Raw genomic sequence first — 27,318 nt, forward strand, 5'->3', positions numbered from 1 at the left:
CCTTTGCCTTAAGAAAGTTTGAGTATGTAAAGCATACTCATTTTTTTCAACAGAAATGCCATACTTTATTCTTTTGTTTAAAAAAGGCATCCTTATGTAAAAAAATGTTTTCTAAGAAGAAATATATTATTTCAGGTCATAAATACTCAGCAAACATACAACTGCTGACAACAACAAAAACTGACACTGGTGTTTTCCATTAGTGCTGAAAACAAACCTGCTTAGGATATATTTACAGGATATTACACTACTCAACCACAAAAATTGAGATATTTGGGTCTTCTAGGGGTAGACACTGATATTTGTAAAGGCAGAACACCTATACAAAATTAAAAATAAAGTATATTTTCACACGTGTTGTCATAACAGTAATACTGGGAGGTATGTTAAGCACAAAGTTTCTTCAAAATACAAGGACAAGCAAAAAGAAACTGGCTTACATGCTGAGTCCAATATTAAACTGGGCTTCAGCTCTGCACTCTCAGACTTGATGCACTTTAGTGATTTTCTCCACCCCGTTAGTGAACCCCAGTCCCACTGTTTGAACTATTCTCTCAAAGTGTGGTCCTCAGATCAACCCTGGCACTTGTTAGAAATATGAATCCTCAGGCCCCAAACCAGACCAAGTGAATTAGAAAAACCTGGGTGGGGGTTTGCACTCTGTTTTAACAAGCTCTCAGTTGATGCTGATGCACACTCAAGTGGGGAAATCACTGCCTTGCCAGAGATACAGAAGACTCAAGCAGAACTGCAGAAAAAAAAAAAAAAAAAAGCAAATATCTAAAAATGAGGAAAGGGCTAAACAGTGTGATTAAATTTTAAGTGAAATGATGATTGCTTTAGCAATATGAAAAATGTTTCTAAGATTAAGAAAAGTTTTCTAAGCATCCATAACAAACAGAGGAGGTGGTGGACTAGACAGGGTGTGCATGGAAGTGGAGGGTAATCAGTGAGAGGCCAGAGATATGTAAGATTTCTACTTACATAAGAGAAAGTACCACCCATGACTGGAAAAAGGGGCAGCAAAACATCCAGAGGAAATTCAGCTTCATTTTACTGAAGTTGAGAATTACAAAGAGAAAATCTATCAGTTCATTCAAAATACAAGTGTATAAATCTGAAATTATGTAAAAATGTGCTTTGTGTTCATTGGAAAGGGGAGATACAGATAGGAGGAAACTATAGAAGTTCAATTTCCTCCATTCTCTCTCTCTCTCTCTCTCTCTCTCTCTCTCTCTCTCTCTCTCTGTCACACACACACACACACACACACACACACACGAAAGTGAAACAAACTATATACTGATCTGCAAAACCTGTATGAGCTTTAAAGGTAAAGCAAATGATACTGTGGCAATTATCTTTAAGAAGCCCTTGTCTCTGCTGTATGTATGCAGGAATACTTCCTTAGAAAAGTGACTGGTAGAATCAGAAGAAAACTCTGAATACTTCTTTTTCTTTTAAATAAAAGGAGTCTCATTAAAATAAAAAAAACAAAAGAATGAACTCAACCATCAACTTTACCGAAATACATTTAAAACATTTTTTCATATATTAAAAACAGCACAAAATAATATTTTAAAAGGAAGGCACACATATTTGCCCACAGATGATTTCTATAGCCATAGAATCAATGCAAAATATTTTCATATCGTTCTGTATAAAATCCAAAGCTCTCTTTAAACCACATTTTGTAATGTCAAAACTAAAGGAAGAAAATAAGAGATAAAAAGGGGAAATGAGGTCTTTTAAAATCTGTATTATATAGGGTACATTTCTTTTTTTTTTTTTTTTTGCGGTACGCGGGCCTCTCACTGCTGTGGCCTCTCCCGTTGCGGAGCACAGGCTCTGGACGGGGCCAGCCGCTGCGCGGCATGTGGGTTCTTCCCGGACCGGGGCACGAACCTGTGTCCCCTGAATCGGCAGGCGGACTCCCAACCACTGCGCCACCAGGGAAGCCCTAGGGTACATTTCTAAGTGTGTAGGTGCGAATCCATGTTTTAAAAAACTAAATCCTGAACATAATAACGAAGGAACAAAAAACCCAATTATGAAACGTGATGGTTTCCCTGGGCAGTGGAAATGAAGACAGAGAAGTGCAGCGACACCTACCGCAGCGACATCCCGCGCCACACCGTGCAGACACAGACAAGACACACCCCCGCGGTCACCCCTCACTCCATTAGGTACGTCACCTTCCCAGAGTGCCCCGCGGGCAAGCCAGCCGCGCCGGGTAATAACGTATTTCCTCTGGGCTGCGGTGCTGGTTGGTCTTGCTGGTAAAGACTGGCACGGGAAGGGCTTAGTAAGCGCGTTTCTTCGAGTGAAACATTTCTAATGGTTTTAGTTTTCTAAGCAGGCTACGTTGGCCAGAAAATTTTTTTTTTCAGAATTACTAATTACTTAAGTTCATCAAGTAATGAGTAATTTCCCCTCAGAAGGGTCCAAAAATACAAGTTTTAAAGAATTAATACAGCATAACACCACTGTAAAACATATGCCCCTTTAAGAAGTGTTTGATTCAGAAGGAATTGAATCATTGACACCCCCCCAACAAAAAAAGGCAACATATAAGGAAATTTTCCTCTCTTTAGTTATATTACAAACTTGGCATATTCCTGAACAAATACATTCTGCTACCAGCTAATTTAACACTGTTGCCACTGAATGAACTGTATAATACACATGTATACAATGAAGCATACATAGAAACATTCAATGAGGGCATCTCATAAGTGTAGATCTGAGCAGAAGGAAACCAAAATTCAGATGCTGCAAGGTTTACCTGTACAACTTAGAAGGCTGAGGTGGACTTTCATTTCCTAATTTTTGAATTGGTTATTCTTTCAATTTGTAACATTAGCACTCCTTAAAATAAAGTCTACATGGTGAAAAAAATACATACATACAGCCAACATGTCTCTGATTATTAAAAAAAAAAAAAAGGACTGGAAATATTTGAAGATCATTCCTAACTATGACACTAGTAGTTTTACTGCATTGGAATTTTTCCGTGCCTCCCCCTTAATTTTCCAGTAGTCCTAATGTTTTCAATCATTACTTAAAAAAATTTTAAGGTCACCCTCCAAATAATTAACATTAAGGAAATAAGGAATTCATAATTTTTGTAGTAGTTTGAAGTATTGACTTATTTATGTAGTGGAATGCGACATACTAAAGTTTCTGCCATATTTTTGTAAAATGCAATGAAGCTGGAAGGAGAACAGCAGTGGAGAAACGGGTCCATTGGGCAATGATGTTGAGGCAGCAAAATGTGCTCCACTGCAAGCTGGTGAGAGGAAGGAAAGGGAGTGGTGATGCATACAGTAGGGGTGAAGATAAACGAAGATCAGTAGTTACTTTGGAAAGAACTCTGACTTATTTATTTCAAAAGTTGACAAAACACGCAAAACATGTCAAAGAACATTTTTAATTATCAAAATTCACATTTTTCACATAAATCTTGAAACTCAGCTGAAATTTTTTCCCATCCAGGCAAATTTTCTTGAGTTAGTTTATGGAATTTTTTAAAAAGGAAATACCCAAGAATGCAAGACAAAACCTAAAATTTAGCTTTGTTTAAGTGGTATGCCCATTGAAAATGCAGACCAGTTAAATTAGATAAAAGAGAAATGAAAACAATATTACAAATAAGTTTATAAGCAACTTTTTACAGACCATAATTATAAAATAAAAGTATATGGATATAAAAATAGCACTTTATTTTTCTAAGTAAAGACTGATTATATGCTAAAATTCTAAATTCACAACACAAGAATTCCCCCCCTCCTTCCTCCCAGGAGAGAACCAGTAGGGGAGTTAGGCGAGCACTATTGGTGATCACTGATGGAAATTCCCCAAACTGAAGGATCCTACAGAAACTTGGAAGACAGAGGCTGGGAGGCTGAGGGATGTCCCACCTGGCTCTGCCCCCCAGCTCGAGTTTATTCCCGGGATGGTACCTTGCGGAACGCAGTCCTCCTGGCCAGTCCCTGGACCTTCTCAGGTGCCAAGTGACCCAGCTTGCAGACAAGTTATGCTTTCCTTGCTGGCAACAGTGCCAGGCGGGATCGTTGATGGAACGGAGACCACAGCCCCTGACCTTTAGGTTTTGGGACAGTGGCCACATAGTCTCTGGTTTCCCACTATCCGATATCCTGCAGATGGTTCAGAAATAAGAATTTCAAATTAACACTTAATTCAAAAGCGAGGTACCATAAAACTGACTCTTCCAAAAAAGCATTATAAATTAAAACTTATTATGTACCAACATACTGAAAGAAAAGCACAGACTTCAAGAAGGTTTTGTCCTCTTTTAAGTTTTCAGATGCTGTGCAAATTGGCTTAAAATGAACAGATTTCAATTAAAGTCTTAACTAAATCTCAGCATAATAAACCTAATCGGTTGGCTTGGGGGAAAATACTCAAGACATTTCTAAGAGCATAAAATGGCAAAGTTAAATCAAATGTTACAATTTCAATACAAAGAAAGTATCTTAACTTCAGACTTAAGAGTACCTTTTCAAGCATGATAGGAAATCTGATAATTTGGACTCTATTACAAAGTTTTCAAAGAGCTATAGAGAAAAAGTGGATAGAGAAAAGCCTGGAAAAATAAAATTCTAACAAAACTTCAGTTGTTAGAAAGAATAGAAGAATTCAAATTTAGTAACTAGACCCCTTCCGATGAAAAATTAGCAAAAGAAGAAAAACAGTCATGAGAATATAATGCACTTAGAGAACCTCCAGCAAGGTGAAAATAAAGTCATTTTTTTTTTCTCACTCAGGTTGGAAAACTTTTTTAAAAACAATCTACCAAGGATTTAGGCTATGAAATTACATTCATCTTATGAACCATCTTGCAACTTTTGTGGAAAATGACATGCATACATACACACACTTATGGAAGGATGAATTTAACACAGGACAAACACAACTGCACAGGTTTTATAATAAAATATGAACTATGGAAGCACGCTCCTGTATGCCCATGTTTGTAAATGAAATCAGTCAGCCTAATAGGGTTCACAATAATGTTAACAACAGTTAACTATAGAAAGTAGCATTAATAAATGGATATGGAGCCAGGCTTCCCTGAATTTTTTACTGTGATTAATTCTGAATTGTGTTTTTTCTTCAATTTTAAAATAAAAATTAAAAAGAAGAAAGATTCTTGCTCAAATGAACAGTTATTTTTGGTTCTTGTGCCCATCTTTTCCTTGTTTTGACTTTTCCTTCTTTCAGCATTCTGAGACTTTATGCCTTCCACCATGACTCAGCATTATCCCCAGCAGCTACTGATAACCCTCTGTGAGCTTTTCAATGAGGCTGACTTTGGCCTCTAATTTTATTGCTGCCAGATGGCACTGCAACCCTGAATCCTATAAACCAAGTGAAGTTTCCATTTCTGAAATGATGAAGGCACTGAAGTAACTTGTAGTACATGGGATATTCACGAACTAATTTGGGATCCTGCACAGGAAAGTCTAAGTGAATGAAGAGAATAGTGCAAGCTATAGACCATAATTCCTTGTGACCTCTCCCTTGGCCCTTAGGATTTTTTTTTCCTCTGTCAAACCCTCTACCTCTTTGTCTGTACAGACTCTTTCTCTAAAACCAAGGGTTTGCTTTAACAACATTTGAGACACCAAGAAACCAAAATATTTCAATTTACATTCACACCAGTGGCATTCCTACTAGGAAGATGCCAAATGTAGCTAATGAATGCATAAGAAAAAAACAACATAAAATCAATTAATTGAAGTGTCATTCTCAAAATCTAGCCCCAGCATATGTATTCAACTTGTCAGGTTTCATACAGATATCATATTTCATACAGATGAAATATGCTCTACCTACAGTACCTCAAATATTTTTGTCATTTTTTTATAGCCTGTTACCTACCTTGAACAGGAATCCCATTTTTGTCTTCCCTATTCTACTTTCCTTAAGTTTCTACTAATTATCCTTTATGTCTCTTGTCCTATGTCTCTTCCTCTAGGAAGCCTTCCCATACCACTTAAGTCTAGACTGCATGCCCATACACCCTTTGAAGTCCTCCAGTGCTGTGCACAATCAAAATCACAGCATTCCTACTGAAGGGGAGGGAAAAAACCCTTTTTCCTTCTACCCTGCTAGTTTCTCAGCAGGGTCTCTGTAACAAAAGACTGATTAACAAGACAAAAGTATACAAATTAATTTGTTTTACATGATACAGGAGGCTTCATAAGGAAATGAGGATGCATAGAAATGGTTAAACCTGAGTGTTTTTACAGGTGGTTTGATGAAGAATGGAAAATCATGGGAAAATGTGATAGGACAAAAGGATATGAGCTAAGTGTAGTAAACAATTGGAAATTTATCAAGGCCTATTCATTCCGCTTGGTGTTCCTCCTTCTTCAGAGATAAGAATGTTCCTTTCCTCCAAGTGTGGGGAGGGAACCTCTCACTTGACCCTTCTTTTTTTATTATTTTTCATTATTTTTTCAAACATCTTTATTGGAGTATAATTGCTTTACAATGGCATGTTAGTTTCTGCTTTATAACAAAGTGAATCAGTTATACATATACATATGTTCCCATATCTCTTCCTTCTTGTGTCTCCCTCCCTCCCACCCTCCCTATCCCACCCCTCTAGGTGGTCACAAAGCACAGACCTGATCTCCCTGTGCTATGCAGCTGCTTCCCACTAGCTATCTATTTTACGTTTGGTAGTGTAAATATGTCCATGCCACTCTCTCACTTTGTCACAGCTTACCCTTCCCCCTCCCCATATCCTCAAGTCCATTCTCTAGTAGGCCTGTGTCTTTATTCCCGTCTTACCCCTAGGCTCTTCATGACCTTTTTTTTTTTTTCTTAGATTCCATACATATGTGTTAGCATATGGTATTTGTTTTTCTCTTTCTGACTTACTTCACTCTGTATGACAGACTCTAGGTCCATCCACCTCGCTACAAATAGCTCAATTTCGTTTCTTTTTATGGCTGAGTAATATTCCATTGTATATATGGGCCGCATCTTCTTTATCCATTCATCTGATAATGGACACTTAGGTTGCTTCCATGTCCTGGCTCTTGTAAATAGAGCTGCAATGAACATTTTGGTACATGACTCTTTTTGAATTATGGTTTCCTCAGGGTATATGCCCAGTAGTGCGACTGCTGGGTCGTATGGTAGTTCTATTTGTAGTTTTTTAAGGAACCTCCATACTGTTCTTCATAGTGGCTGTATCAATTTACATTCCCACCAACAGTGCAGGAGTGTTTGCTTTTCTCCACACCCTCTCCAGCATTTACTGTTTCTAGATTTTTTGATGATGGCCATTCTGACTGGTGTGAGATGATATCTCATTGTAGTTTTGATTTGCATTTCTCTAATGATTAATGATGTTGAGTATACTTTCATGTGTTAAGAAAACACTCCCATTTACCATTGCAACAAAAAGAATAAAATATCTAGGAATAAACCTACCTAAGGAGACAAAAGACCTGTATGCAGAAAATTATAAGACACTGATGAAAGAAATTAAAGATGATACAAATAGATGGAGAGACCACAGCCCCTGCCCTTTAAGCTTTGGGACAGTGGCCACATAGTCTCTGGTTTCCCACTATCTGATATCCTGCAGATGGTTCAGAAATAAGAATTTCAAATTAACACTTAATTCAAAAGCAAGGTACCATAAAACTGACTCTTGTTCTTGGATTGGAAGAATCAACATTGTGAAAATGACTCTACTACCCAAAGCAATCTACAGCTTCAATTCAATCCCTATCAAACTATCACTAGCATTTTTCACAGAACTAGAACAAAAAATTTCACAATTTGTGTGGAAACACAAAAGACCCTGAATAGCCAAAGCAATCTTGAGAATGAAAAATGTAGCTGGAGGAATCAGGCTCCCTGACTTCAGACTATACTAAAAAGCTTTACTGTAGAACTGATAAGACAGTATGGTACTGGCACGAAAACAGAAATATAGATCAATGGAACAGGATAGAAAGCCCAGAGATAAACCCATGCACATATGGTCACCTTATCTTTGATAAAGGAGGCAAGAATATACAGTGGAGTAAAGACAGCCTCTTCAATAAGTGGTGCTGGGAAAACTGGACAGCTACATTTAAAAGTATGAAATTAGAACACTCCTTAACACCATACACAAAAATAAACTCAAAATGGATTAAAGGCCTAAATGCAAGGCCAGACGCTATCAAACTCTTAGAGGAAAACATAGGCAGAACACTCTATGACATCAATCACAGCAAGATCCTTTTTGACCCACCTCCTAGAGAAATGGAAATAAAAACAAAAATAAACAAATGGGACCTAATGAAACTTCAAAGCTTTTGCACAGCAAAGGAAAGCATAAACAAGACCAAAAGACAACCCTCAGAATGGGAGAAAATATTTGCAAATGAAGCAACTGACAAAGGTTAAATCTCCAAGATTTATAAGTAGCTCATGCAGCTCAATAACAAAAAAACAAACAACCCAATCCAAAAATGGGCAGAAGACCTAAATAAATATTTCACTTGAGCCATCTTATCACCTCCTTCAGGGAAGAAGTTCAGAGAATCCTCCCAGAAACTTTCCTTTCTCAAATTACTTCAGCTTAAAATACTCAATATACCAGGGTACTGTATTTTGGGGGAGTGTGTCCTGAACCCTGTCACTACCCACAATTTAATTGCCTATTCATTTATTTGAGTTCCACTCCATTGATGACAGGAGGAAAGCTGTATTTTTCATTCACCTGTTCATCCACTAAATATAACAAAGTACATGCCACATGGTTGCCATTTAAATTTTGTTTGTACACATGCAAGTATTTCCTTATACCCATCTTCCCTTTTCCCAATTAGACACAATTTAGCATTTAAGTAATGCCACCCTAAAGTTGAAAAATGTTATTAGACCTTTTCCTACATAATGATTCCTCAGTTTCCCCTAATTGCATCAAGGTAAAATGACATCAGTTTACCTTACCTGTTTGGTCTCATCTCCTCCTCCAAACCTTCATTAACAACTCTATGAACAGAGCATTTTGATCTTTTTGGAATTTGTCTGTGTGCCATGCTCCTCCTGGCCTCATTACACTTGCAAATTTTCCTCTCCAATTGCATGTTCTTTCCTTTCCTTACTCTGTACACTAAAAATCTGTATTCACCTTTAAAAAAATTATTGACATATAGTTGATTTACAATGTTGTGTAATTTCTGCTGTACAGCAAAGTCACTTAGTTATACATATATATACATATATATTATTCTTCATATTCTTTTCCAATTATGGTTCATCACAGGGTATTGAATATAGTTCCCTATGCTGTACAGTAGGACCTTATTTTTTATCCATCCTATATATATTAGTTTGCATCTGCTAATCCCAAACTCCCAATCCTTCCCTCCCCAACCCCCCTTCCCCGTTGGCAATCACAAGTCTGTTCTCTAGGTCTGTGAGTCTGTTTCTGTTTCATAGCTATGTTGATTTGTGTAGTGTTTTAGATTCCACATATAAATGACATCATATAGTATTTGTCTTTCTCTTTCTGAGCTACTTTGCTTAGTGTGATAATCTCTAGGTCCACCCATGTTGCTGCAAATTGCATTATTTCATTCTTTTTTTATGGCTGAGTAATATTCCATTACACACACACACACACACACACACACACACACTAGATCTTCTTTATCCATTCATCTGTTCATTAAATGTCCATTCATCTGTTGATGTGATGGACACTTAGGTTGCTTCCATGTCTTGGATAATGTAAATAGTGCTGCTATGAACATTGGGGTGCAGGTATCTTTTTGAATTAGAGTTTTCTCTGACTATATGGCTAGGAGTGAGATTGATAGATCATATGGTAACTCTATTTTTATTTTTTTTTAAGAAACCTCCCTACTGTTTTCCACAGTGGCTGCACCAATTTACATTCCCACCAACAGTGTAAGAGGGTTCCCTTTCCCTTTTCTCCGCACCCTCATCAACATGTATTATTTGTAGACTTTTTAATTATGGCCATTCTGACTGGTGTGAGGTGGTACCTCATTGTAGTTTTGATATGCATTTCTCCAATAATTAGCAATATTGAGCATCTTTTCATGTTCATATTGGTTATCTCTATGTCTTCTTTGGAGAAATGTGTATTTAGGTTTTCTGCCCATTTTTCTATTGGGTTGTTTGTTTTTTTGTTATTGAGTTGTATGAGCTGTTTGTATATTTTGGAAATTAAGCCCTTGTTGGTCACATCATTTGCAAATATTTTCCCCCAGTCCATGGATTGTCTTTTCATTTTGTTTATGGTTTCCTTTGCTGTACAGAAGCTTATAAGTTTGATTAGGTCCCATTTGTTTACTTTTGGTTTTATTTCTATAACCTTGGGAGACTGACCTGAGAAAACATTGGTACAATTTATGTCAGAGTATGTTTTGCCTATGTTCTCTTCTAGGAGTTTTATGGTGTTATGTCTTATATTTAGATCTATAAGCCATTTTGAGTTTATTTTTGTGTATTGTGTGAGGATGTGCTCTAATTTCACTGATTTACATGTGGCTGTCCAACTTTCCCAACATCACTTGCTAAAGAGACTGTTTTTTCCCCATTGTATATTCATGCCTCCTTTGTCAAAGATTAATTATCCATAGGTATGTTGGTTTATTTCTGTGTTCTTTATCCTGTTCCATTGATCTATATGTCTGTTTTTGGGCTGATACCATGCTGTTTTATTACTGTAGCTTTGTAGTATTGTCTGAAGTCTGAGAGGGTTATGCCTCCCAGGGTTAACATTTTGTAGTTCTCAGCATATAATTCTTTCACTTCCTTGGTGAGGTTTATTCCTAAGTATTTTATTTTTATGGATGCAATTTTAAAAGGTATTGATTTTTACATTCCCTTTCTGATATTTCATTGTTAGTTCAAGAAATGCAGGTGATTTATTTATGTTAATCTTGTATCCTGCTACCTTGCTGAATTCGTTTATCAGTTCTAGTAGTTTTTGTGTGGAGTCTTTAGAGTTTTCTATATATAATATCATGTCATCTGCATATAGTGACAATTTTACATCTTCTTTCCAATTTGGATATCTTTTATTTCTTTTTCTTCTCTTATTGTAGGACTGTGAAAACTATGTTAAAGTGAAGTGGTGAGAGTGGGCATCCTTATCTTGTTCCAGATTTTTGTGGGAAGGCTTTCAGCTTTTCACAATTGAGTATTATATTGCCTGTGGGTTTCTCATAAATAGGTTTTATTAGGTTGAAATATGTTCCCTCTATACCCACTTTTGTAAGGGTTTTTATCATGAATGGATGTTGAATTTTGTCAAATGCTTTTTCTGCATCTATTGAGATGATCATGTCTTTTCTTTCATTGATGTGGTGTATCACATTGATTGATATGCTTATGTTGGACCATCCTTGTGACCCTGGGATGAATCCAACTTGGTTGTGGTGTGTGGTCTTTTTCATGTGTTCTTGGATTAGGATTGCTAATATTTTTTGAGAATTTTTGCATCTATATTCATCAAAGATATTAGCCTGTAATTTTCTTTTTTGTTAGTGTCTTTGGTTTCAGTAACAGGGTGATGGTGGCTTCATAGAATGTTTTGGAAGTATTCCTTCCTCTTCAATATTTTGGAAGAGTTTGAGAAGGATTGGTATAACTTCTTCTTTGTATGTTTGGTAGAATTCCCCAGTGAAGCCACCTGTTCCTGGACTCTTGTTTGTAGAGAGTTTTCTTTTTTTTTTTTTTCTAATACATATTCTAGTTCACTTTCTAGTGACCGGTCTGTTCAAGTTATCTATTTCTTCTTGATTCAGTTTTGGTGGGCTGTATGTTTCTATAAAGTTGTCCTTTTCTTCTAGGTTGTTGAATTTGTTGGCATATAATTGTTCATAGTATTCTCTTATTATTATTATTTTTTTTGTAGTTTTACGGTATCAGTGGTGATTTCTCCTCTTTCCTTTCTTATTTTGTTTATTTGGGTCTTCTCTCTTTTCTTCTTGGTGAGACTGGCCAGAGGTTTGTCAATTTATTTTACCCTTTCAAAGAATGAGCTCTTGGTTTTACTGATTTTTTCCTATTGTTATTTATTTATTTATTTGGTTGTGCCAGCTCTTAGTTGTGGCTCACCAGCTCCTTAGTTGTGGCATGTGTGCTCTGTTTTTGCATCTTGCAGTCTCCTTAGTAGCAGCTCACCAGCTCCTTAGTTGTGGCATGAGAACTCTTAGTTGCAGCATGCAGGTGGGATCTAGTTCCCTGACTAGGAATCGAACCCGGGCCCCCTGGATTGGGAGTGTGGAGTCTTAACCACTGCACCACCAAGGAAGTCCCTCCAATGTTTTTTAATCTCTATTTTTAAAATTTCCTCTCTGATCTTTATTATCTCTTTCCTTCTGCTGACTTTAGGTTTTGTCTGTTCTTGTTTTTCTAATTCTTTTAGGTGGTGGGTTAGTTTGTTTATTTGAAATTTTTCTTGTTTCTTAAAGAAGGCCTGTATTGCTATGAACTTTGCTCTAAGAATTGCTTTTGCTGTATCCCATAGATTTTGTATGGTTATGTAGTATTCACCTTTTAAGAATTAACTTGCCCATTATGCTACTTCAGAAACTAATGTTCACACCTCATATTGTTTTGCGACAGTTGATCCTCATTATTTGTGGATTCAGTATTTGCAAATCCACCTACTCCCACAATTTATTTGTAACCCCCAACTCAATACTGTGGCACTTTTGTGGTCATTTACAGATAAGTGAAGAGTGGTGACAAATTCGAGTCACCCTTTGAGAGCATGTTTGCAGATAAGGTCAAACAAGGCAACAATTAAAGTAAACAATTAAAGGCGGAGAGGGACAGTATAGGGATAGGGATTAAGAGGTACAAACATATATAAAATAGACTGCAAGGACATATTGTATAGCATGAGGAATATAGCTAAAATTTTATAATAACTGTAAATGAAATATAACCTTAACCACTATATTGTTCACCTGTAAGTTATATAATATTGTATATCAACTATACTTCAATTAAAAAGTTAAAAAATTGTGAAATTGATACATAAAACAGTAACACTCCGATAGGTGCCTGTGGCAAGGTAGCAAGATATGTCAAAGATAAACAAGGTTGGATGCTAGTAAAAAGGTGAGGACAGATTTTAGTCAGAAACACACTATTGTTATAGGGAAAAGAATCCAGTGTGAGCTGAACTCCACTTGGATTTGCAGAAGTGACTGGACATTTTAAAAGGAAAATGAAGGAATTCCCTGCTGGTCCAGTGGTTAAGACTTGGTGCTTTCACTGCCGTTCAACCCCTGGTGGGGGAACTAAGATCCGGCAAGACACACAGCATGGCCAAAAAAAAAAGAAAAAAAAAAAGGGAAAATGAGGGAATAGGGAGGGGCATGAGAAGGGGCTCAGTAGAGTCAGGAAAGTGAAAAATTACAAAAAGCGGGAAGGGATTGGTCCATGTGAAACCCATCTGAGCTTGTTAACTGGCACTCTTACCTTCCCACAGAGACAGGGAGATGGGGAGGCAGGGGGCCTACCTTCAGGTATAGGCCGGAAGAAACAGAAAATTCTCTTGGTAGCCTTGGGTTTTCTCAGGCAGGCACCTTAAAAGAATTTAAGTCCTCATAAGAATGCTACCTTAAGCTGTTAGAAACTATATTATTATTTGTTCAAGTTTTTATAGGCCAACGTTCAGACTTAGTAAAGAACAGATTTCAGAGGAGCCTGGGTAGAAGAAGATACATTCTTCTTTCTTCTGAACAGTATAAGCCTATTTCTCTTTCAATCACCTCTTTTTTATTAAGGACAAGTTGAACCATATGTTTATACTTGGAAGCAAAAGATATTTGCTGGATGGTGTGCGTGGTCAGACATTTAATGAGAGCATCTATATGAACACAGAAAGGGGAAAAAGAAATTAATGTTTGGAGCAGATTATAAACCCAGTATTTGAGTCCAGAAGGCAGCTGGTTGAGATTTTTAGACATTGAGCTCTAAGCATCTTTAGATGCTGGAGTGAGGACAGCAGTGGTAATATGATGGATTTCTTGGCTTATAGTTTGACCACAAGGTGATGGCATAAATATCAGTGTCACAGTCATGGTTGGTTGTTTTCTGGAATAGAGCATGGAAAATGCAGGACTTCAAGTGGACTTTTGAATGGCCCATGCATATAGCAGCAGTTTCAGGCGCAGAGGTTACCAACACATGATTTGTTGTGGTGATGAGTTATTTGAAGTTATATCAAGATGCTCAGCTTCTGCTTGCAGAACTTTTTCATATCCTGGGAGGAAAGAACAGCTACAAGATCACCTGAGTCACAATAATGATCTTGGCAGTCAGGTTTCAGTTCTTAGTGATGCCAAGCCAGGAGGGAGGTAGAAAAGTTGGAAACATTCATTTGGAGAGTTGTAGCCAAATGTTGAAGGAAACTAGAAGGACTGAGGATTTGATAAATGCTGACAAAATGTGTAAGATGGCAGAATTCTGTTCTATTTACAGGAAGGCAATAAAACCTCAAATAAAATAAATAGGATTAGGATCTTATTATCCAAAAGGGTGGTTTATACTTTTTTTTTTTTTTTTTTTTTTTTTTTTTTGCGGTACGCGGGCCTCTCACCGTTGTGGCCTCTCCCGTTGCGGAGAACAGGCTCCGAACGCGCAGGCTCAGCGGCCATGGCCCACGGGCCCAGCCGCTCCGCTGCATGCGGGATCCTCCCGGACCGGGGCACGAACCCGTGTCCCCTGCATCGGCAGGCGGACTCTCAACCACTGCGCCACCAGAGAAGCCCGGGTTTATACTTTTTAAATTTAAATGTAAATAAAGAAGAAAATGCCTTGATTCACAATAGCATGGATAATTCTGTAAGACATTAATTATGCTTGAAATAAGCCAGACACCGAAAGACAAATACTGTATAATCTCGCTTATATCTTGAATCTAAAAAAGTTGACTCAGGAACAGACAGTAGATTGGTAGTTGCCAGGCGCTGGGAAGTGGGGAAATTGGGGAAATGTTGGTCAAAGGGTACAAACTTTCAGTTATAAGATAAATAATTTCTGGGTATCTAATGTACATCATGGTGACTATAGTCAGCAATATTGTATTGTATTCTTGAAATTTACCGAGAGAATAGATCTTAAACGTTCCCACCACAAAATAAATGTAACTATGAAAAAAAATCATAAGATTTGTCTCCATCACTCATTTTAACCAGATATAATCAAAGTAAGGTTATTCTTGATTACAAAATAACTTTTGCCTCATTAAATTTGGCTTATCTACATAAGTTCATTGAGAAAGTGAGAAAGGTAATTAACTATAGAGACCTTTTAAATTTATTTTGTGGAACTTTTTATAAGGAAACTCAGATTGGACTTCTAAAGGCCCCTCAAAGCTGGGGAGCCAAGCTAATAATTGTCAATCAGATTTCATCAGCAGTACCTATGGATTTGAGTGAATTCTCTCTGCTTGAGGTCTCCAAAATACCCTACGTTTCCAGGACCTGCCAGGAAGTAACCTCCCCAACTCATTTGTAAAGATAGGAAGCCTGCATGCCAAGAACCAAGCCATATATCTTGAGCGGGCTTTATAGTCATCGGCTTCATAAAGTCAAACTTAATTCTTTAAAACGGTCTAGTCATGTCTGATTTTGTGCATCATTTTAAAACATGACATTTTAGTCAAAGCCTTGGCAATAAAACCATTGTTTCCAACTGTGTCCTATCACAAGGAGGACAGATTCTTCTTGGATCTATGAAAATAACTATATCGCTATGAAAATAAGAATACTTAATAGTTTCTGATTTTTGGAGGAATCAGGCAGGGAGGGCAAATAAATGTTTCAATTTTGTTTACAAAAATATAATTTACTACATTGTTATGAGTCATAGATAGCTTAAGAGAAAAGGAAAAAGGGTTTTCTTACACCTAGAAAATAGAACTTTAAAGAGTCAGGGGAATTTCAAACAAAAACCATAACAAGTATAATTAACTTTCATCAGCTTACCGGGTCTCATGTAATTAATTTTGTTTTACTTGACATTAGGTTAGCAGCTTTATGAACATATCAGCTTTTTAATATTAGAGTTTCGGAAATTCTGACTTAGCCCATTGGTATGATATCAACTTTATTTAAATAATGATATCCAAAGCCTGTATACCAGCATGCTTGACATAGTTCTTTTCCTTTGGTTTCCAAGACAGTTTCTTTTTGTTAAAGTACTCTAACCTGTAGCTAGTTGATTCTACCAGATGTTAGGAAAGCATCAGAGTAAAACAACACTCTCTGTGAATGACAAAAGACTTGAAGTAGCCATAGTTAAATATCTGATAAGAGTCCATTTCCAAATAACACAATTGACAAGGAAATTTTATTGTTTTGTGATATATAATATTTTAAATACTTAAAATTATGATTGATAACATTATATAAGAAATATCATAGTGAGAGCACTGACAAATTTATAGGAATTTTATACAATTTCAGAAATAATAACTTATGCATACAAATGTAACCTAGGAAAGGTTGTCTCTCTTTTTTGACAATGCTTCCCATGCAACTTGATATATCAAATAAATCTAATTAGTTTAATATCTCTCTTATTATAAGGTGAGAGAACAAATCCTTTGGGTTCTTCCATGGGCCCTATGGGAAATCTCAAAGTCAGTTCAAGGTAAAGAAGATTTTATTTATAATTTTATTTTGGAAAGTCCTCTAAAAATGTCAAAATGTTTGGATATTTAATTAGATGGAATTAGAATAAAATTAAATAGAATAAGGGTGATGTTTAACTTTATGTGTTGATTTGACAGGGCTAAGAAATGCCCAGATAGCTGGTAAAATATTATATTTAAGTTTGTCTGGAGGGTGTTGCTTTAAGAGATTAGCATTTGATTAGGTAGTCTGATAAAGATATCTCCCTTCAACAGTGTGGTTAGGCATCATCCAATCCCCTCAGGGCCTGACTAGAATAAAAAGGCCAAGGAAGGGCTGCATTTCCTGAGCTGGAGCTTCCACCTTTTCCTGCCTTCAGATCACAACTCTTGATTATCCAGCCTTTGAGCTAGAACCGAATTCAACCACTGGCTTTCTTGGTTCTCCATCTTGCAGATGGAAGGTTATGGGACAACTTGGCCTCCATAAACTCCTGAGGTAAACAGGTAATAAATCTCCTGTTATGTAGATCTCTTTATATATATACACTTGCTTCTATTTCTGTGGAGAAACTTGACTAATATAGACTTTGGTATGGAGAGTTGTTCTAGAGGAAGAGAATTTTAGGAAAGTGTTTTCTAAATTGGTTCTGGGATTCTAGAAGTGGCTCTCTAATTATGATTAGATTTAAAGACACTAATAATTGTTTTCAGTAGTAAACAGAACATTGATAATTCATGGTCTGAACAGTTTATAGTGATACACAAATATTTACATTGGATAATCCTAATTAGCCACTTATAGAAGCAAGGAACTAAGTAACTCTATATGACACTTTCAAACACTTTGGAAATCTAAGGAATATGATGACATTGATTTCTCCTAATATCTTTGGACAAATAAAAGGATAAGCTCAGGGATTCAAATTCTAAACTCAAGCATTGCATTTGACTTAAAAGCTTGTCAGTGTGCCCTGTCAGAGAGCTTTATTCCTGGCAAGGATGAAACTGCTGAAAATGAACTGTAATTGGCTGAATTTCAAGACAAGTGGAACTCCCATGCTCAATGGGTGTCTTCTATTAAAGTGAAGGAATTGATTGGGAAAGAATGGAATCATGTAATGTGGCATGAGGGTGTGTGGAAAGACCCTGATGAAGCTAGGGGCATTGAGCCCCTAAGTTCTGATGAGTTTTTGTTGCCAGTGTAAGTGGTCTCCTCAACCTCAGTGGCAGCAGCATGCCCACTCCAAGTGGGTAGCAGCATCCCTGTGCACAGAGGAATCAGCCTCTCTACCTCAGTCTGAGGGGATTAACACTGCAACGTCACGGAAAACCATAATGGTCTTCCCTGAGGCTTGCCGCCTATGACTAGACTCAAGTCCCAGCAGGTCCTTAAAGATGAGGATCAAAGCATAACCCTTGAGAAGGTGTGCTACAATCCAAAGCAAATCCTTGAGTTTTCTAATTTATACAAGCAGAAAACTATGGAATAAGTGTGGGACTTGTTAACAATGTAGGATAAAGTTGGGTCCGACCAGATTTATTGATTTGGGTCAACTAAGCAGAGATTCTGCATTTATTGTTGCATCTTGGATCCTTAGAAAGGGCTCTAACAGTTTGTGGGTATAATTGGCTGAAGCGTGGATCAAAAGATGGCCCACTATGAGTGAAATTTAAATGCCAGATCTCCTTTGGTTCAATGTAGATAAAAGGATTCAAAGCTTAGGGAGATTGGAATGATAGAGTGGATTTTTTGTTTAAGTTCTACTCACCACTATGGGAGGGTTCAGAAGACATACCTTTCAACAATACATTGAGAAATATATTTGTGTGTAGAATGCTAGCATCCGTGATGAGCACCATGATTGTTCTTCTCTGTGGACTAGACCTTGCTTTTGGAACTGCAGACACTCAACTGGAAAATCTAAATGTGATAGGAGTAATCAGATCCAAGGGGCTTTGCCCAACAATTAAACTCTAGTTAGGTATAGTTCCTCTATACAAAGTCAAAAGCAAATAGGAAGTTACTCTATAGAAAACAGCAAAGTCAAAGCAGCAATCAGAATAGTTTGGCACAGACCTATGGTATTGGCTAGTTAATCATGTTGTTACATTAAGTATAAAAGATAGCAAACCCACCAAATCTTTACTTGATCTGTCTAAGCAGTAATGGTCTAAGTCAAACAATGGTGTAACTTGAATCACAAAAAATATAAAGTCAACGCTTAACCAATCTCCAAACTTGAACCAGTTTACAAATCCAGAATCCCTTGAATGAAAGGGAGACAAGGTCCACCTGAGGAAAGACCCTGACACTACCAAAACTTAAAGAGTATTCTTAAAATCTTACTGCCAGCCTTCCCCAAAGGAACTGATACCCTTTTACCAGGGTAACTGTGTACTGGGGGAAAGCAAATAATTAAACAATTCAGGGACTACAGGTCACTGGCTCTGAACTGACATTGTTACTGGGAGACCCAAAATGTCACTGTGGCACTACACTCAGGGTTGGGGCTTTTGAGAGTCAAGTGACCAATGAAATTTTAGTTCAGGTCCGTCTCACGGTGGGTTCCCAGACCCATCATGTGGTTATTTCCCTAGTTCTAGAATGCATAATTGTAATAGACATACTTAGCAGTAGAGAAAATCACCACATTGGTTCCCTGACCTGAGAAGTTGGGGCTATTATGATGGGAAAGGCTAAATAAAGTGATTAGAACTGCTTATACCTAGGAAAACAGTAAATCAAAAGCAGTACAACATGCCTAGATAAATTGCAGAGATTTGTGCCACCATGAAGGACTTGAAAGATGCAGGAGTGGTTATCCCCACCACATCTCCATTCACTTCTTTATTTGGTTGTGCAAAAGACAGATGGAACTTGGAGAATGACAGTGGATTATCACAAGCTTAACCTACAGACAACTCCAACTGCAGCTTCTATACCAGATATGGTTTTATTGCTTGAGCAAATTCACACATCCCCTAGTACCTCCATGCAGCTACTGATCTGGCAAATAACTTTTCCTCCATATCTATCCAAAGCCCAGTCAAAAGTCATTTTCTCTCAACCAGTAAGGCCAAAAATACACCTTCACTGTCCTACCTCATGGATTTATCAACTCTCCATCCTTATATCCCAGTTTAGTTTGTAGAGATCTTGATTTCCTTTCCTTTCCACAAGATATCCCACTGTTCCATTACAATGATAATATTATGCTGATTAGACAGAGTGAGTGGGAATAGTACTATACTAGACTTGATATACTTTTGAGTGTCAAAGGGTGCAGAACAAATATGACTAAAATATCGGGGCCTTCTAACTTGATGAAATATTTAGGGGTCAGTGGTGTTGAGCATGTCAGGTATCCCTTTCAAGATGAAGTATAAGTTGTGACATCTGGCCCCTCCAACAACCAAGAGGGAGGCACAGTGCCTAGTGGGCTCCTCTGGATTTAGGAGGCAGCTTATTCCTCAGCTGAGGTTACTACTTTGGCTCATTTTTCAGGTGAACTGAAAAGCTGCTAGTTTTGTGTGGGGTCCAGGACAAGAGAGGTTCTATAACAGTTCTAGGCTGCTGTTCAAGCTGCTCTGTGACTTGGGCCACATATTCCAGCAGACCTAATAGTTCTGGAAGTTTTATTGGCAGTTAGAGATGCTGTTTGGGGCCTTTGGCAGATACGTAGGTGAATCACAGTGCAGATATTAGGAATTCGGAGGAAGCCTTTGTTATCATCCACAAATAACTACTGTCCTTTTGAGTAACAACTCTTGCAACTCTTGGTCTTCTTTTTTTTTTCCCTCTGAGTCAAATCTTTATTTGGCAAACAAAGGTCTTTCTTGATAATGCAGTCACATGAGTGGAGAAACCATGGGCCAACACCCAGGCTCCAAAAGCATCTCCAGTCAAAAAATGAGGAACCGAGTCTCCCTCCTTTGTTGCTTTAGTATCATATTGGAGACAGTGCATGGAGGACTGACTATAGGGCTTTGAAGCCTCTCTGAGACGTTCCCTCCTCCTGAGTTACAGAACAGCAGCAGGAACTGGATTCAGAGGCTGGCAAAATTTATACCCATGGTTCACTGGATTGTAGAGAGCTGGGTAGGAAGGAGTGATCCTGGAGGCTAAAGCTCCAAGGGCTATAGTCCTAGATCCTTGCTCCCCAGGAACCTGAGGGCAGGAAGGGATCTGAGCTAAGACTGAGGCCCAGCTTGGCATCACAGGCTGACTCTAATCCCTCTGAATCCCAAAGCTGGCCCACCTGGGAGGGGCAGACTTTTAGGACAAGCGGTTGTCATTGCCCCTCAAAATGGGCTGTGATTTGCTCCAACGTCTTTCCTTTGGTTTCAGAGAATGAATACTTAACCACAGGGCCTTCCCTGGTGGTGCAGTAGATAAGAACCTGCCTGCCAATGCAAGGGACACAGGTTCAATCCCTGGTCCGGGAAGATTCCACATGCTGTGAAGCAACTAAGCCCATGCTCCACAACTACTGAGCCTGCGCTCTAGAGTCTGTGAGTCACAACTACGGAGCCCACGTGCCACAACTACTGAAGCACATGTGCCTAGAGCTCATGCTCTGCAACAAGAGATGCCACCACAATGAGAAACCCATGCACCGAAATGAAGAATAGCCTCCACTTGCCACAACTAGAGAAAGCCTGCGTGCAGCAATGAAGACCCAACATAGCCAAAAATAAATAAATAAAGTAAAATTAAAAAAGAAAAAAATGTAACCATGAGCCATCAAGTTACCATGCAGCCTCAGCTGTTCATCATGACCTGGGTGTTATCTGACTCAGGAAGTCATAAAGTTGGTCATGCACAGGATTACTGCATTATCAAATGAAAGTAATACATACATGATCAGACCTGGGCAGGCACTGAAGGTACAAGTAAGTTACAGGAAGTTGTAGCCCAAATGTTCTTTGTCCCTACTGCTATATAATACCCACCCTCTCTCAGCATTTACCTGTAGCTTTATGGAAAGCTCCATACAGTTTATCTATTGACAGAGAAAGGAAAGATGCAGACCTGGTTTACAGACATTTTTGCATGATATGGCGGTACCACCAGAAAGTGGACAGCTGTAACACTACAGCTTATCTGTGGGACATCTCTGACAGACAGTGGGTAAGGGAAACCCTCCCAATGGGCAGAATTTGGGTCAGTGCATGTAGTTATTCACTTTACAGGAAAAAGAAGTGGTCAGACATGTGATTATATGCTGATTCATGGGCTCTGGCCAATGTTTTGGATCAGTGGTCAGGGACCTGAAATGACCATGTTTGGAAAATTGTTGACAATAAAATTTGGGGAAGAAATATATGGACATGTCTTGCACTGGGGCAAAAAAGAGTGGGTCCCATGTGATGCCCACCAAAGTGTAACCTCACAGAGGAAGATTTCAATAATCAAGTGAACAGGATGATAAATTTTGTGAATACCAGTTAGCCTGTTTTCCCAGCCATCCCTGTCATTTCCCAAAGAGCTCGTGAACAAAGAGGGCATGATGGCAGGGATGGAGGTTATGCGTGGGCTAGAAGTATGGAATTCTATTCAGCAAGTCTGAGTGTCAATCTGTCAGCATTGGATAGCAATACTGAGTCTCTCATGTAGAGCCACTCTACTGGGTGTTTAGCCAGCTACCTTGGTGGCTGGTTGATTATATTAGTCTACTTCCATCATGGAAGGGGCAGTTTTTTGTCCTTACTGGAATAAACGCTTAATCTAGATATGAATTTTCCTTCCCCTCATACAATGTTTCTGCCAAAACAACCATCTGTGTACTCACAGAATGCTTTATCCACTGCCAAAGTATTCTACATAGCATTGCTTCAGGTGAAGAAAATCACAGCAAAAGAAGTATGAAAATGAGCTTATGTTCATGGGATTCACTGGTCACACTATATTTCCTACACTTTTGAAGCAGCTGGCTTGATGGAATGGTAAGGGCCTTTAAAAGACTCAGGTACAGAGGTAGTTAGGTGGTAATAGTTAGTTGGCACTGCTACTTGCAGTGCTGTAACGAGGTTCTCCAGGAAGCTGTATATTTTCTGAATAAACTTTTGATATATGGTGCTGTTTCTTTTATATCAAGGATTCATAGTTTTAGATATCAAGTGGTGAAAATGGGAGTGACACCATTTTTGCTTCCTGTTCCCGTGTTTTTATGCTTTGCTGGTCTAGAGGCCTTAGTTCTAGAGGAAGAAATGCTTCTACCAGGAGATAAAACAACAATTCCCCTGAATGAAGTTTAAGACTGAAACCTGGCCACACAGAGCTCCTCATGCCTCTGAATCAACTTGTAAGGCAGGGAGTTTGGATGCAGGTTAGGGTGATTGTGACTACTGTCAGAGGAAATCCGTAGCTGGAAAATAGTTAAAGTGGTAGAACAGTTTCATTCAAGACTACTGTAACAGGTTAAAATAGTCCAGTGTTGTACCAGTGTCAATTCTGAATACAGTATGGGCAAGTAGTTATTTATAGCCAAAGATCCTGAGGAAGTCAGTGGATTAATAATTACTAATATAAAACAACTGTTAGAAAGTTTTGCCTAAACAAATCTAAGGATTATTGCTGAAGCCAGGCCAGGCTGACCAGAAATCACCTGGAGGATGGTGGAGAATGAGAAACCTGATTAGATACTGAGGGTGAGAAGATATAAAGGATGTGGGACTTCTGCTATATGAATTAGCAGGGTTCTTGCTGAAAGAAGTATATGGATGGAACCATGAGGACGTTCAGGAGCCTGACTAAAGTTTGGCTAAGCAAAGAATCTTTGTCAGTTCCCCCTATTTTAAGAAGGAAAGAAAAACATTCTTCTTTCCTTTGAACAATATTAGTCCATTTCTTGTTTAGTTGCCTTTTGTTCATTTAAGGACCAGCCTAATCATTTGTTGAGACTTGGTAGTAGTGGCTATGCTGTGTGGTGCAAGCTGTCAGACATTTAGTAATAGAGGTTTCTATGAAAAAAAAAAGCACAAAGATTGACACTTAAAACCCAATTTCTGATTCTAGAGGGCAGCTTGTTGAGATTTCTCGATGCTGAGTTCAAGGATGTTTAGATGGTGGTGTGTACAATAGTATCAATATAATGGATTTCCTTGTTTGCAGTTTGATTGTGTGTGGTGATTATATCAGGTGTCCAGGTGAACTTTCTGAGTGGCCCACACAGCAACAAGTGGGAAGTTTGCCTATATATGTAAAATCTGTTGTGGTGATATTCTTGACATTTACATCAAGTCATTGAGCTTCAGCTTCAAGGACTTTGAGAAAATGGAAGTTTTAGTTCTCAATGATTCCAAGTCAGAAAGGAGAAAACATGGAAACTAATTAGGAGAGCTGTTGTCAGATACTGGAGGAAGTTAGATGACTTAAGATTTGTTGAGGACTGGTAAAATGTGCAACATGGAACCCACGAGGGTACATTATAGTTTTCCATTGAAACATAATTTTTTTTCTCTATAGTTATCACTATTCAATCAAAGATAATTAAAGTAAGTCTTTTTTTTTTTTCAAAGTAAGTCCAGACTCATTTAACTTAGTGTGATTGTTTACATAAGGGCAGCAAAGATGGTGACTAACCACACAGGTCAATTGTGTTTGTTTTGTTGGAACTTTTCATAAGGAATCTCAGACTGGATTTTTCAGTCTCTCAAGGCTAAGAAACCAAGTCAGAAACTTGACATCAGATTTTTCATGCAATACCTATAGATTTACATGAATTTCTCTCTTCTAGGGGTCCAAAAATTATCCTGAGATTTCTGATCCTGCCAGGAAGTGACATTTATACTGACTTTTAAGGTAGAGAACCTATGTGAAAGGTTAAGGCTGTTTTTTCTTTTTTGTGTTTTTTTTTTTTCAAGTGGGGTGGTAATAAGCATTGGCTCCTTAAAGTCAACCTAGGTTCCTTAAAGCTGTATGGTCATGTCTCATTCCATGCACTTTATTCTCAAATTTGATCTGCCATTCAAAGCCTTGGTAATATAACCAAAGTTTCAAGTTGGGTCCTTTTATAGGGATAACAGAGTCTTACTGAACTTAGGCAAATAACTATATTGCCATAAAAATAGGAATACTCATTAAGAGTTTTCAAATTCTGGAGGAGTTAGGGAGAAAAAAGCAATTGTTTCATGTTTGTTCACAAAGTTCTACTTTACCAAATTGCAGTAAGTTACATAGCTTAAGAGGAAAAAGTTTTCCTTATACATGAAAAACTTTAAAAAAAAGCAATGTTTATTCAAAATTATTAAAAAGTATAATCATCCTTATCAGTTCATTAAGTCCCATGTAATTAATTCTTGTTCTAATAGATCTTAGATTACTAGTTTCTGAATACAATATCTTCTTTATTATTTCTGAAAATTCTTACTCAGTCCAGAGTCATGGTCTCAAAGTTATTACAGTTATGCTATCATAATCATTTATGCCCATAGCTGATTGTAAACAGAGGAATTGAAGCAAAAAATGAGAATAGCAAATGACTTATAAAGGCCAAGGTTAAACTTCTGATGAGAGTTCATGGACAAGAAAATTAATTATTTCTTTGGCATTCAACATTTAAGCAAAATAGCTGGACAGCAATGGTATTGACACGTTTCTATGAACTTCATAAAATTTTGAAATACCTGTATTAGTAATATATATCTTCCCAGATATATAACCTATAAAAGTTTATCATCACTACTTATTTGTTAATATTTCCTGCTTAACATGCTAAATGAATCTAATTAATGGAGCATATAAAGACTTAAACATAAGATATGACACGATAAAACTGCTAGAAGAGAACATAGGCAAAATATTTTCTGACATAAATCATACCAATGTTTTCTTAGGTCAGTCTCCCGATGCAATAGAAATAAAAGTAAACAAATGGAACCTAATCAAACTTACAAGCTTTTGCACAGCAAAGGAAACCGTAAACAAAATGAAAAGACAACCCATGGACTGGGAGAAGATATTTGCAAATGATGCAACTGACAATGGCTTAATTTCCAAAATTTATGAACAGGTCATAGAACTCAATGACAAAAAGACAAACCACCCAATCCAAAAATGTGCAGAAGACCTAAATAGACATTCCCCCAAAGAAGAAATACAGATGGCCAAGAGGCACATAAAAAGATGCTCAATGTTGCTAATTATTAGAGAAAGGCAAATCAAACCTACAGTGAGGTCCACCTCACATCAGTCAGATTGTCCATCATTAAAGAGTCTACACACTATAAATGTTGGAGAGGGTGTGGAGAAAAGGGAGCATTTACACACTGTTGGTGGGAATGTAATTTGGTGCAGCCACTATGGAAAACAGTATGGAGGTTCCTCAAAAAACTAAAAATAGAATTACCATATGATCCAGAAATCCCACTCCTGGGCATACACCTGGACAAAGCTATAATTCAAAAAGATACATGCACCCCCATGTTCATAGCACCACTATTCAAAATAAACAAGACATGGAAACAACCTAAATGTCCATTGACAGATGAATGGATAAAGAAGTAGTGGTACATATATACAATAGAGTACTACTCAGCCATAAAAAAGAATGAAATAATGCCATTTGCAGCAACATGGATGCAACTAGAGATTACCATACTAAGTGAGAAGTAAGTCAGAAAGAGAAAGACAGTACCATATGATTTCACTTATATGTGGAATCTAAAATATGTCACAAATGAACCTATCTACAAATCAGAAACAGAAATCACAGGCATAGAGAACAGACTTGTGGTTGCCAAATTGGAGGGTGGGAGGAAGAGGGATGAGCTGGGAGTTTGGAGTTACTATATGCAAACCATTACATTTAAAATGGATAAACAACCAGGTCCTACTGTATAGCATAGGGAACTATATCCAATCTCCTGGGATAAACTATAATGGAAAAGAATTTTAAAAAGAATGTATATATGTGTAGAACTGAATCACTTTGCTGTACAGCAGAAATTAGCACAACATTGTAACTCAACTATACTTCAATAAAAATATAACTCAACTATACTTCAAAAACAAAACCAGAAACGAAAATAGATCCAAATATGTTAAGCTCCTCTATAGCATATAGTACAAGATGACAAGTGCAGATAAACTTATGTTCAGCAATTAATGTTTTAATATTTTATCTTATTTGGATACCATCTAATTATTCAATGATTACACACTTTTTGTCTTAGTACAGCTTTAAGATTTCAAGTTACCAACAAGCTTAGTGAAACTATTTTTAAGTAGACATATTATAAAACATAATTATTATAAAGCATGTTATAAAAATAAGATACTACAAATCACAATGATTGATAAGTATGTTTATAAATTTTATAAATTGACTTGATTTGAACGTAAGATCTGAAGCCATAAAACTCCTAGTAGAAAACTTCATGAGTAATGTTCATGACACCTGCCTTGGAAATGATTTTTAATATTGAATCAAAAGCAAAGGGAAAAAAAGCACAAGTAATGAAGTGGGACTACATCAAACTAAAACATTTTGCACAGAAGACAAACCATTCACAAAGTGAAAGGGCAATGTGAAGAATGGGAGAAGATATTTGCAAGTCATATATCTGATAAAGGATTAATATCCAAATGATATAAAGAACTCATACAACTCAACAGCAAAAAATCAAGCAATCTGATTTTAAAAAGG

The sequence above is a fragment of the Stenella coeruleoalba genome (genome assembly GCF_951394435.1).
Source record: "Stenella coeruleoalba genome assembly, chromosome: 2".
Taxonomy (NCBI): Eukaryota; Metazoa; Chordata; class Mammalia; order Artiodactyla; family Delphinidae; genus Stenella; species Stenella coeruleoalba.